Source organism: Calliopsis andreniformis, chromosome 1 (genome assembly GCF_051401765.1).
Source record: "Calliopsis andreniformis isolate RMS-2024a chromosome 1, iyCalAndr_principal, whole genome shotgun sequence".
Lineage (NCBI taxonomy): Eukaryota > Metazoa > Arthropoda > Insecta > Hymenoptera > Andrenidae > Calliopsis > Calliopsis andreniformis.
In genome coordinates, this window is record NC_135062.1 from 13,273,161 (window position 1) to 13,285,247 (window position 12,087).

At 40.1% G+C, this 12,087-nt stretch overlaps 1 protein-coding gene across 1 annotated transcript in view; it reads right to left on the reverse strand.

Annotated features, from left to right (window-relative positions):
• The window catches only part of LOC143180906 (adhesion G protein-coupled receptor E3), a 73,177-nt gene that overhangs the window by 6,677 nt on the left and 54,413 nt on the right, over window positions 1–12,087 (reverse strand). The window lies entirely within an intron of this gene.

Below are 12,087 nucleotides of genomic sequence, written 5' to 3' on the forward strand. Positions count from 1 at the left end.
CAAATAAATTAATCTACTCTTAACAGCCAGAGCATATTCACCTCAAGAAGCACTCTATACATAAAAATAAAAATTGGGGATACAATATTAAAAATCATCATTAGCAATTTTGGTAATATAAAATCACTTGAATAACCTAAGTGTTTAATAAATATAGGTAGTTGTAAATTACAGAAGAGACAGTAATTTGTCTGCCCAAGATAGCTCAGATTATCTACTCCCACTGAATTCTCTTGCCCACCCCCATGACTAACTTCCCTCCACCAAAAATCCAAAAAACGCAAGCTATCAGTGTACAGTGTTTCATAAATCATTTCATGTTTCTGACAGATGCACAGTCAGGCAGCTACAAATATCAGTGCTTGCAGAAGAGACAGGCAAAACGTTTAGTAGTCGGCTTGTGAACGGTCCTGATCGCGAGAAATAAATCGCCTGGATCGCGAGCAGGAGGGCACAGCTGAGATCCGCTTATCTGCCGAACGAAAAAATCGCTCAATATTTCCTTCAACGACTCAAGTGCCAGAGGGACACATCCTCCCACGAACACGCCACTGGAACCTTCCTCGACGCGTACACGTTCCCAGAGGAGCCTGCCAACAACCTCCTCTATTTTACAGGGAACGTGTCGAGCAGCGTTTGCTTCTTACTAAGTCGAGGACGTGAGATTTATAATGCATATTTTTTATGGAATTGTAGCTTCCATTCTTTAGCTACGTGATTATTCTTACAACAGATCATTTATGAGATAAATTGAATGCTTTAGCGAATTCCTATGATTGAATGTGCGTCTCGTTCGTGGTCAGACATTCAGCAAGTAGTATAAGATCGTGTGTGGCTCGACATCCCACAAGTAGTATAACCTAGGCAATAGTCAGACGGTCAGCGAGTAGTATAAGATCCTCTGTGGCACGATATCTCACAAGTAGTACAACCTAGGCAGCAGTCAGACAGCCAACGAGTAGTATAAGATCGTATGTGGCTCGACATCTCACAAGTAGTAAAACCTAGGCAGCAGTCAGACAGCCAGCGAGTAGTATAAGATCGTGTGTGACTCGACACTCAGCGAGTAGTATAACCTGAAATAGGGTCTGTCTTTTTGAATGTATTATAAGCTCGTACGTGATCAGACATCCAACAAGTAGTATAACATTGCTTATGACCATATATTTTGTAAGTAGTATAAGATCACGTATGGCTAGACATTCAGCAAGTAATATAGGGTCCCAGTATCTTGCGCTCCGAGTAAACAAGCTGCAATATCGATGATGTGGTTATATCTCCAAATACAATTGGTTGCTCATACTCCGCGAGCCTCAGATCACGTTAATATCAATCGTGACCTGTGAAATACCCAATATGGAGATTCTCATAAATCTTCGGTTCTGGAGAGACTCTGGAGGTGAGGAAAAAAGAGAGAATTGTAGATTGAAATACAGTAGGGACCTCGATTAATATATTCACAGTTGCTGATGTGATTCATATCATTTCTAAGCTTCCTTTACTCTTCTTCAAGTTCTTCTCAAAAGATAATAATTCTTAGAAGCCTGATACTTTAAAACAAACTGTATAAACTGTATAATATTGTTAGTCGTGTCTGACTGTCATTCCTAACATTAAATTAATAATTAATTCCTAACCAGAGGTTCCTCCTAGTTAAAAATTCTCTAAAGCTACTCGAAAACCGATCAGACGAGTGTCTAATAGCTTCAGAATTTAATTGCAACGACGCGATCTCGATTCCAATGGCGCACGAATACCGATGCAGCGAGATCCCCACTTCTGTCCGAAGTCTTGTCGCGTGTCATGGAAATTCCTTCCTTTTCTGAGCGATACGAATACGCAGCTACGTTTTCTCGAACGTGGAGCTACGTCGACAACCGTTCGAGGAATATTAATGGCAGAGCAGGTCCGAGATAGGAGCACCTGCGCTTCGGGAAATGTTGACTCGATATTGCGCGAACATCCTTCGAATATTGACACTCGATATCCGCCCTCTATGTGGAAGCCTTTCACGATAAGGCGGAAGCTACGCGTAGCTAATATACCGTCGATCACAAGACTGAGTGCACACTGTTTGCTTTTGGCAATGGCTGGGGCTATATTGCCCACTCCTTAACCCCTTTCTTCCCACAATTTTATCGATGTGATATCTAAGAAAATATTTCTCGTAATTACATGCACTAAATTTAATCGAATTATCAGAAAAAAAGTGGAAGAAAAACCCAAGTTAACTTTTTCTGATGTTAGAAAAAATGGAGATTTAATAGAGATTTATTTAGCACTTGAATGTTTAGAAATTTGAGGACTGGGGTACTCGAATATTTAAAAACTCAGTGAAATATTTGAAACTTTGCGTATTAATATATTGAAAAAGACTGGCTGCTGTTTTCTTCAGCATCTACTAAAGAACTTCGACCATAAAACACGCTCAAATAACAGCCCCTCTGAGCATCCCGCATAAAGTACCTCCACTAAAGATCATCGCATCTGGAAAGCGTACAATTCCTCGCAACTTCCCCTCGGCATTAAAACTCAAACTACCTCTGCCAATCCCTCGACATTAATTCCCAAACACTCTGCGCCTACGAGAGCCTCCATGATCATAGAGGCAGAGCGGAACGAACTGAAGCAACCTCGACAGCGGCACACTCGTAGAAAACGCTCCCGAGTAGACTGTGCGTCCATGCACGCAGCTCTATTGCCAATTATTAATATAAGAAGGGTAACCGAGAATCGAGCAACGAGGGGAGGAGCGGGCAGGGATTCTATTTGCCTCTGAGTTTTCAGACGCGTCGTTAATTACAGTAATTACTGTAGAACAAAATGAATAGCTGTTTGGTGGTTTAAGGTTAAAAGATATTTAATACACAGGCTGGTTCACTTAAATAACGCCACCTACGTATCTATTCCAATTGTAATGATATCAAAAATATTTTACTTGAAACTATTTTATTCAGGACTTTGAAAAAAAATATTTTTTGTAGTATATTGGTCTCTTTATAAAAATAGAATTATTCAAGTGGCCTTATTTAAGTGGAACAGCCTGTTTAAAGTAATGGTACATCATGATTATGAACTACACTCAAGTATAGGCATTCAACAACTGATCCCATGAGCTCTTCATTCTCTTGAAGATTCACACCATATTTCAAGTATCGAGACGTGCATAAAATTAACTGAAAAGGTTGTCCACTTATGGGACATTTGACATCTTAAGTGTCCTCTTAAGTATCGTGACATTTATCTTACTCCTGAAGGAATAACGAAACATTGAAACTCTTCGCAGGTCTGACCTAAACACATTTCATTCGTCTCTCACGCAAATCGATCATCCAGCAGCAATCCTTCTTATCAACAAGCATACAAATTCGCCCCACATACATTACCATTTCCCCTCGTCGAATCGTTTAACGCGAATTTATTAAAATTTTTCCTCTTCCTGGCAGTGGTCAAACCGCGAATGAAATTCTCACCGAGAACTGTAAATCTGGGAACGACACCGACACGCTCCGATTCCGCGATTACACGGCTCCCCGATAAATTACACGAGGCGACGTTTATTCCCTGACCGCCTCCTCCATTATAACATTCAAATACGGCGATTCTGATGCGTCTCGCCATTTACGAGGGTGTATTGTACTTATAGTCGTGCTTAGCCTCTGCATAGTATTATCGCTGTTATTGCTTTCTGTGGACCAGAGTTATTTATTAGGGATACTAAATTTCATGCGGGGAAAATTAAGGGTAATTATTATGGAAGCAATGTGGAGCAACGCCACTGGAGAACAGGGGTTTCATTAACGTAATATCGTCTCAAGAAGGAGGAGAAATAAGGAACATATTCCTGTGTTTAAAATTCTAGATGTTATTACTAATTGATATAATCCCTTTATTTGAAAGATTAACGAGAGGAAAATAATGATAATAATAATTGTAATATTGGTAGTATTATATAGGGTATTCGATAATAAGCGCTGGAAATTTTGGGGGATTATTTTACATGTTAAAATAAGGCAAAAACTGGGAATGACGAAAATGCTTTGAGGCTTTGTGTTAGAGTTCAGAGTTCAGATTTCTGAAATACTGTAATCAGTCATTTTATCGTGCAATTAGACATATTATTATATTCCCCTAAATTGCCTTACAATATTTGAATATTAATACCGGTAGAATTTAATGGCGCAATGTTGTAGCATATCAGTCTGTATTGATTTCGATGGTTCTAGTTGCCAATAATTATTTTGAGTGGGGAAGAATCAACGAGGTCAAGAGCATGAGATTGAGGAGGGCAGTTTTGCCAGTGAATTACTGATTCCTCCTCACAGAATACTCGACTAAAATGCTACCACAATGAACATAAAACTTTCACTTCGAACAGAACACCTATACAGTTAACCATTAAAATATCGTTTAATAAATCCACTGCTAAAACTGAAAACCTCTAGTTATTTATCCTCCATTCATTGTATGATCCACAGAGGCAAACAAAAGAATGTTTGCAAGTTCTATTTGCATGCATGAATAAATATTAAGATAGCCCATATCCGATAGCTTAATCTATAATACACCATCTATATTCACGTCCTATTTTCGTTTCCTCGCTGCTCTTACGATACGCACAGATTCGAAAGAAAAACGAAGACCACAAGGAAATTTCCCTCGCGATTCAGGCGGGCCTTCGAACTCCTACCGGAAGTGGAAGTTACAGGAATCAACAGCGACGGCGCTTGAGGCAACGCGATTGATTATACCTCGGGGCGATACGCTCCCATCCAGAAGAAAATCAAAGAAGCTAGAGCATCATTGACACGAATCTCTTTGACCTCTGTGCGGACAGATGCCACAGGATCGACGTATCGCGATTGGCTGTGATACTGAACCCACGAGCATAGGCAAATACGAAGGAAAGTGGCTAGATAACCAGCAAGTAGTATAACCTGGAATAAGATCTGCCTTTTGGAAAGTAGTATAACCTCGTATGTGATCAGACGTCCAACAAGTAGTATGAGATCGTGCGTGGATAGACATTCAGCAAGTAGTATAACTTCCAATATGGTCAGCCATTGAGAAAGTAGTATAAGCTCGAATATGGTCTGTCAGAGAGAAAGTAGTGTAACCTCGTATGTGATCATACATCCAGTAAGTAGTATAAGTTCGCATGTGGCTAGACATCCAGCAAGTAGCGTGAGATCGTGCGTGACTGGACACTCAGTAAGTAGTATTACCTCGAGTATAATCTGCCATCTAGAAACTAGCCTCGAACGTGGCCTGTCCTTTAAAAAGTAGTATAACCTCGTGTGTGGTTAGACATCCAACTAGTAGTGTAACCTCGAATGTGGTCTGCCAGTTTTCTAAATACTACTTTCTAGTAGTCTATCCTCAAATATAGTCAGACGTAAACGTATACCTACACAACACAATAATATTTTTGTTTCTCTACTAATAAGGAAAGAAAATGGTTTCAAGTCACCATGAGTGTACTGAAGAACTTACAACGAATACTATACTGAGTCAACAGAGTGTCCTGCTTATTCTATGTCTATCGAAACGCTTAATTACGTACAACATCTATCGCGCAGATACAAAAGTTGACTTTTGAGAGTCCTAGTATCTCGTGCTCCGAGTAAATGAGATGCAATATATATCTCTTATATCTTTGAATATCACTGGTTGCTCATACTTCGCGAGCCTTCGATCAAGTCAATATCCAGAAGAAAATAACAGAAGCTAGAGCATCGTCGAACCGAAACCCTCTGACCTCTCGGCGAATAGTTGTCACAGGTTCGACGCATCGCGATTGGCCGTGATACCGAAGCCAGGGGTATAGGAAAATACGGGGAGAAGGATAATTGTTTTAAAGTACAATAACCCGAGCAGAGAGCATGATCGTTCGATCGCAAAACAAAGGCAATTACCCGCGATCGCTCGGTGCAACGAGACCCTCTGCTCTCGTTCCCCATTAATTGCTTTGAATTTCAAATCGGACCCGCGACTCGCTCAGACCCTTTGACTTCCGCCCTCCCCTAATTTCATGCAGACGACGATGATTGGAAAAATCTTGCAAAGCGTGGAGACGGTGGTAATGAAGGCGATAATGAAGGGGATGGAATATTTGAGGGGTTTGGAATTTTGAAGTTCCTTAGGTTGGAAATGTAAGAAGCTGAAATCTTGAAATTTTGTTGATATTGATCTCCAACTGGTGACGTCACTTCATAGTAGCACGAGAGAATAAATATTGGTGTCTACTGCCTTTAATTTTCTTCAATATATGTTAAATGAATACACTTATAAAACGAAATAAAATAATTCAATTTAGCGTTAAAAACTGTTCCTCCCTTAAGAGGCTAAAAGATCGAAAGATTTGAAAATCTCGAAACCTGAGAACTTGAGACCCACAGGTCACCGAGGAAAGACAGCTCTCAGCAGGAGCTCCAGCGAGATGGAAGTATCATGGTGGCTTTACGAGTCGTCGACTCGAGCTTGATGGCCCAATTTACATCTGGAAAGCCTGCGTCGACCACGTCCCCGAGAAAGCGTTAATCCCTTATCCTCGTTTCCATCGTACTTCCTCGTTGCTCGTCGTGGTCGAGTGCGCAGAAAAAAAATCCACTTCTGGCCAACGCGAAACGTGCCCACGGAGCTTAGGTTGTTTTCACAAAGCGCGATGAAAACGCAAAGAATAAAAAAGGAGAAAAAGCACGCTAGACCAATCGAGGATTCGAATGTCCAGACGATCGTGAGTCTGATTTGAAGACCACTCACCCGAGGATTATGAAAGCTTCTCGAGTTGGGTTCTCAGGTTCCACTGGCTATTCGTGCATCCCATAAATCCTGGCCAGCGAATGTTGAAAAGTTTTATTACGTACGCGGCTGTGGAATTTCTTCTTGCTCGCGACCTGGCTTCTTATGGCCAGGGTAAGGTTCAGAGTGCATGGGATACTTTCGAAGTACAGATAGAAGCTTAACTGAGTCGTTTAGTTGACAAGCGAGGCAAGCCCTTTCTCTCGAGCTTCTTGATAGATAAGATGTTGTGCCATGCTTTCTAACAAATTGAAAATAATATATTATTCATACAGGACATTTTGAAGCCCCAGGGGTTTGAATTTGAAATTGAAGAACTTAGATTATGTGGGGGATATTTTCAGAGAGCTGGTATATTATTGTATGGTATTCAATGTGGATGGATATGAAGTAGTATGACCTAGGATATGAACAGACGATGGGTAAGTAGTATAACCTCGATTAGTATCGGACAAAGTGTAAGTAGTGTAACCTGGAATACGTCCAGGCGGGAAGTAAGTAGTACAGGCTTGAATATGGTCAGACAGGCGATCAGTAGTGTAATATGAACTATTATATTACTATGTTGCCAATAATGTAAATGTTGAATACCAACAATGTCCTCTACAACCTGAGTACCACCAATGCAAGACTATTTTCACTTCTTTACTTCGTCTGACTACTTACTGATCAATTCTACTTACAATTCTTATTTCCCTTAAGAAAACAGTTTACAGAAGAAGAAAAAAAAATGAAAATTCATCGCAAACCTATCCCAATCGTGATCCTATGGGTATCCTATGGGAACATTGTGATTCTCAAAGCACAGCTACGCAAGGGGTAGAAATTTTCAGGATGCAGTTCGCAAGAACTTCTTCCTCCATGCTACTGTGCTATATTTTTGCCTGACTTTCCTTTGGGAGATGGATGAACGATCTCAAGCCCGACTCCATCGAGGCAAAAACGTCTTCGCCTTGCTATCGGGACCGCATCGAATTCGCGGTGTCGATTCAGGATCTTATTCGACGCTTTAATACTGCCAGTCGATGTCGGCAACGAGGATAATCCGCCGCTCAGCCTTGAGTCACGTACAGAAAGGTTCTAGAGAGCTTCTCCAGCTTCACGTCATTTTACTGCGTTCTCATTCGACACATCTAAAGGATACCTGCCTTTTTGATGGGGTTTCTTGCTCTGTAACTTCTGCCTGCATTCAGTGTCATATTTTTGTAGAACCGTCTCTTCTTTCTTCGAAGAAAACCTTGGCTTTTCACAGGTTTCTTGTGTGTCAAGTTACATTGTTTCTTGCAGACCTCGATTATTCCTTAATAAGGGGGTAGAGGTAAGAATAAGTGTAAAAGTAGTAGTATTTTTAAGTTCTAAGTGTCGGTGTTAAATATCTACAATTATTTTCTTTCTGTAAAATGAGGCGATAGATTAATGTTAATAGGAGACGGACTTTTGAATTTCTAAATTTCTAAATATTCAAATATTCAAATATTCAAATTTTCAAATATTTAAATATCAAAATTCTCAACTTATTAAATTTTCAGAGTTTCACCACTTCAAACCTTCCAATATTAAAATATTTCCAAATATTCAAATGTTTAAATCTTCGAATAGTTAAATTTAACAAATCCTCAAACCTTTAACTACATTTACTTCATCGTTGCTACAAATTCAACGTCAATCATCATTCAATCACCTGTCCAGTATCGAATGATTTCACTGCGCAGCGAGAATCGTTTCGACTTGCTGGATGTATGGGAGAAGAGCGAAATAGAAAATCGGATGCATGGAATTCTGAATCGAATTCACCGTACGAAGAACACATATTCGTTTCGACTGATTTCACGCTGTAAGATCAATCTTTTCGGTCATTTCACGCACTTCGGCTCACTTTGTGCGAAAATCCACCAGAGAGAGCGAAATAGGGAGAGGCGAGAGCTAAAAACCGTGAACCATTAATTCCAGCCGCGTATATCGGCTAGAAGCAACAAAAGGGAGGGTTTTCCCTCGTCTTTTTCCTCGTGCCAGTGGGAAGGACTTTTATCGGGTTTTCTGTAACGGTTGATTACGTCCAGCTTTGATTGCGTTTCTTTCGCGTCCTCGCGAATGTACAGGATGTCAGTCAACCACTGGTGAGAGCAGAGCACGTGTGATTTAAAAAAAGATTTATATTCGTTGCTCTTCGATTTTGCCTTAAAAATATATTATACGGAACATTTATTACAAGATCATAAAAATGGTCTTGGGGTTTTCGAGAAACTGAGGAACTTCTGTTTTGAATTTTTTTAAATAAGAGCACTATCTGTGAAACTGATAGAATTAATTTTCATGAGAAAAGGAAGCAAATTAAAATTCCAGACTAACGTTTGTTGAAAGTGGCTTCATTTGAGAGACCCATGAATTTCTAAAATTAATTTTCTCAAGAGCAGTCTCGTCCAAAGATTAATTACTCTACAATTTTTATTAATTCACTTGTCTCAATTTTTATCTAAAAATCGACCAATTCACCTCTGTATTTTTTAATATCTCTGCCTCTTAATTTTAATATCGAGGGGTATGTGCTTCACTTTTTCGATATCCACTTCCATCTAGGATTAACTGACGTAGTATAAGATAGTGGCCCAGCAGGTTTCTTGAAAATTACCAATCTCTGCTCAGGGGAACCACTCAGGCCGCCGTAAATATTTATTTGAGACGCGTCGTTTTAATCCTTTGAGTTCAGTCCCGAATGAGCCGCAATAGTTGCGTCTTTTTTCAGACTCTCCTCGAGGAGGGTTTGAACGATCGTGGCAATCACTCGTGCCTGTCGATTCACCAGCGAATGCAAATCGAGGGGCGATCAAGTGCAATAGATCGGGGGCTACGTTAATTCTACGAGTCTGTGTCACGTGGAATAACACTGTACCGAACGTTGTTAATGGTAGTGGATCGTGACTGGAACGTCGAGTGAATTAACATCACCGATGCTTGCGTTTGTTCGCTTCGCGAGATCACCCTGAACATTTTTTCACACTGACAATCGAACGTCATTTTAGTGTCATCTTCTAATTTCGATGAAACTTGGAAATATTAAATATTACAGATATAAACTTCTAAATAGCAGTATATACTTAACCCAGACCTACAAGACAGAATAACATAGATCACATTTCCAACAAAAATTGCAACCTGGAATTAATATTCTTGACAGAAACAGACTAAATTAAACAACTTTTCCCTTAAAAAACTAAATACAGCCACATGTAGATCCACAGTTAAGGGTCAAACCTTCGATCCTAAATATTCCAAAACAGAAAAACGTGACTTCCTTCGTTCCACCTCAGAACCACAAATATAACATATCCTCCACTTGCTATTTAATTCATAGTGACACGCTGCTACCATTCGAGAAACAGCAGGTCCTAAGTTCAAGCTCTTCCTGAGAGCCTCGATCCCTCCAGGCCCTAAGGTCTAAATCGTCGAGTCCCTCGGGGAATCCTAAGCCTTCTGAGAGGCACGAAGGGAAGCCTGAATGTTTTATACCGCCTCCTGGCTAGGGGTCAGGACGTTTAAGTATTTGCGCGGGAGCAGTCGTCGCGCCCAGGCGCGGATCTATTCGAAGGGATGCATGCAAATGCAAAATTCACGCTTGGGAAGAATGACGTTCCGCGAGTCCTGATCTATCTTTCATCTTCGCAGTCTGCACTCGGAATACAGAGGGTCGCACGCTAATTGGACGATCTATGGAGCTTCGAGCTTCCACTGTACGCAATGCAAGCTTGCAACGAGCGATATCGTGTACAGCAGGTCGAGGATCGATAGTTTCGAACTATTTCTTCTAGTGTTTCATTAGCGAGCTTTCTTTTGTAAGCTTATTGCAAGCCTCGAGTCAAGTGTGCTTCGTGCTGGAAATAAAATAGTTGAAAATGTAACATTATTCCTGAAATACAAATAATAAAGCAGTTGAAATGATTCAGTAATTCAATTTGGTACCTTTTATTATGCTTAAAACGTGCTCGAGCTTGGTCAATTTTTACAGAAACGAAATAATTTGTTTTATCTTGAGTATTTTATTTTTACGCTATTTTAATGAACACCTTCCTTTGATCTTCCACTGTTTAATTACTGAATCCTCTTTCCAAGTGATGAAGTGTATTGTAGGCAAATGAAGTAGTTTGTTTCATCCTCATTATGTTTTTCCTTCTCACTTTATTTTAATGAGCATCGAGTGTTCCTCCATTTTAGCGACTAATATTCTATCCAGTCACCTCACATTACTACCTTCAATTACTTGTAAACTGTTACACGAAAGCATGCTTCAAGTAGAAGTTATATGCTATCGAGGCAAGCGTAGAATAATTAGTTCCGTGCTGCTTTGCATTTTTATTCGAGCTGCGAAGTTGCCTTCCCAAGTGTTTCGCACAGAATACGTAACATTTGACCCAAAAATTGAAAAAGGAGTTTATTAAACCCGAGAGAGTCGATTTCCAAAGTAAATATCAAACACGAAAACGATTCTCACTTGCAGATCCAAGACGCGCGAATTTCGAAATAAAATAAATAGCCCGCAGCGATACAACGTGAAGTTCGTTAAAAAGAATAAAAATAAGCGATGCAGATCGACTACTCGAAGCTGCTCTCGCGTCAATAAAGCCCGCGTACCGATGGGAAACGCATGGACCGTGAAGAAAAAGGACGACAGTAGTACACGATCGTGTTCAATCGATCCTGTCTTAAAAAACTAATTACCACCGAAAGCTCTGGCTCGATTTCAACGAATATCGATAGGACACTCCTCCCCACCTCTGTCCATCCCCTGCCACGGTTACCACGCGATCCTTTTATGCACTAATAAAGCGTCCATTCTCTTCCAAGGAGTGCAACGGAGGCTCATTAAGTTAACGAGCGACCACTCATTATTTTATTCATTGTTTCTCGGTTTTCGTTTCCATGTTCTCATGGCTTAGTACTGCTAACTGTCCTTCCCAATAAAAATTAACAAGCGTTCAAATATTTATGTAGCTAGTTGTGGTAACGTTGCATGTGAAAATTTGAGAAGAAATGTTCGAGTAATGGAGTTCTTTTTTCTGTATAAAATCAATTAAGAGTGCAAAAGGGAGCCTCTGTGACTGAATTTAAAAATAATGGTTTTGGATTTAGAGTCGTGAGTCTTTTGTTTGGAATATAATTGCTTTATAGAGGAGCCCAGCGTTTGATGCAGAGAAATTTTAGAATTCTTGGGTAACATAGGCTGCATACAAATTAAGATCGTCGTGGATGAGGTAAAGCCAGGCGTTTTACTTTCAGTGACATCGTGGACGA